Genomic DNA, 1,994 nt, shown 5'->3' with positions numbered 1-1,994 from the left:
CTCACAATGGCATCCACCAGCTCCTGTTCAGCAGTCTTGCGACTTCTCTCTGTCTGTTCCAGAGCAGCTCTAAGTTCCTCGATTTCAGCTACCATCAGACCGTTCCTGCGATCCACCATAGCAGCTTGTTCCTTGAAGTCTTCCTGTGCTCTGACAGCATCATCAAGGTGCAGTTGTGCATCCTAGTGAAAAAATAACAGAAAATATTCACATGAATGCCAAAATGTACCTGCACTGAGCATAGTCTGTGCAACAGCTTGTTGTCTATCAATACCTTCAGCTGCGCCTGCACATTCCTCAGCTGCTTCTGGGACTCAGCAGCCTGGCGATTGGCGTGGCTCAGCTGAATCTCCATCTCATTCAGGTCTCCCTCCATCTTCTTCTTGATTCTCAGGGCATCGTTTCTGCTCCTGACCTCAGAATCCAGAGTGCTCTGCATGGAGTCAATCACCTCTGGCTATTCCTCTGATCTGCTCTATCTCCTCATCTTTCTCTGCCAGCTTCCTGTCCACCTCACCCTTGATCTGGTTGAGCTCCAGCTGGACACGCAGGATCTTAGACTCTTCGGCTCCAGAGTGCCCTAATGATATCAAATAGTTAAATATTAATAGTTGCCATCAAACCTGTTTGGTATATTTTCCATGATTTTCCGGAAAAAAAGTACCTCAGCCCTTCAAGAGCCGTTGGATCTCAGCCTTCTCGGTCCTCCACCTGCCTTTTGGACTTTTCAGCCATGGATGCTCTTGCCAGTCTCACCAATCTGTTCAGTCAGAATCTGAGATCTCCTCTGCAGAAAATACAAGTGTTTTATATTGTTAGCTTAAACGGAAAACAAAAACACTTCATTAACACAGGTTAAATACAATGTAAACTTACGTTGCACGGTTCTTGTTTTCCCGCTTCATGGGCTCCAGCTGATCCAGAGATTCCTCATAAGAGTTCTTCATCTTGAACAGCTCGTGCTGAGAGAACGAGTCTCCTTCTGTGCTCCCTCGCTCTGCCTGACCCTCCTCGTACTTCTGTTTCCATCTGCCAACACTGAATAACAGCATTAATACAGTTCAGTTGGTTAGGAGGCACTATGGGAAAATAATATATATGTTTTTGTATGGCTGGCCACACAAAGTACAACTGCTTTCTAACCTTGTCAAGTTGCCTCTGCTCGTGTCAGGTTGGCCAGCCAGCCACATGGACCCTCACTCACATCTCATGAGGTCCTCCACCTCCACTCTGGAGCCTCGTGTTGGTTTTCAAGAGAGCAACTTGGATGCACGCTCAATCGGCCCCAGCCTCTGAAGACGCGAGGCCCGCTTTTAATCGGTTGAAAACGGATAAGATTATTGTCCACTGAAAATACTTATACCGAGAGCGTATTTGATGGGATTAAAACAAAATCATACATGGTCTCAAACCTAGATGAATATAAGAAAGCCACTGCTTTAAATTAAATGTTTTTTTCATAGTAAATATAAATACAAAATTGAATAAAATGGTTAGAACATTTGTTTAATGCGTAGAACTGTATTTGAGTTGTGCTAAAAGTGTACACTTGGAAACTGGCCATTGATTGTTTGAATTTTAACTGCACTTGGCTTCCTCGAGCTCTCCTCATGGCCTGGATAGCATCAGTTTCGTAATGTAGTTCTCCATGATAGACCACCTCACCGTTGGCCTTGATCCCACGCTGCGCTCTGCCCTTGGCCTTGCCTCCTCAACTGCTTCCAGGCAAGATCAACAGTCATGGCGTGGCTGATTGCAGCCTCCATGGCAAGACTTCTTGGCCTTTGTAAGAAATATGATGTGGTACAAAATTCCCTTAATCCCCAAACTGATGACACCACATGCCCAGTCACTTAATTTTTTCTACCTTAGTGCTCTGACAGCATCATCAAGGTGCAGTTGTGCATCCTAGTGAAAAAATAACAGGAAAATATTCACATGAATGCCAAAATGTACCTGCACTGAGCATAGTCTGTGCAACAGCTTGTTGTCTA

General features: G+C 45.0%; 1 pseudogene; it reads right to left on the bottom strand.

Moving 5' to 3' along the window:
* LOC116669467 (myosin heavy chain, fast skeletal muscle-like) overlaps nt 1-1,994 on the bottom strand; it is a 22,555-nt pseudogene that overhangs the window by 11,946 nt on the left and 8,615 nt on the right.

Source organism: Etheostoma spectabile, chromosome 19 (genome assembly GCF_008692095.1).
Source record: "Etheostoma spectabile isolate EspeVRDwgs_2016 chromosome 19, UIUC_Espe_1.0, whole genome shotgun sequence".
In the NCBI taxonomy this organism is placed as follows: Eukaryota; Metazoa; Chordata; class Actinopteri; order Perciformes; family Percidae; genus Etheostoma; species Etheostoma spectabile.
The sequence above is the reverse complement of the archived record's forward strand: the minus strand, read 5'-3'. Positions and strand labels throughout refer to the sequence as shown.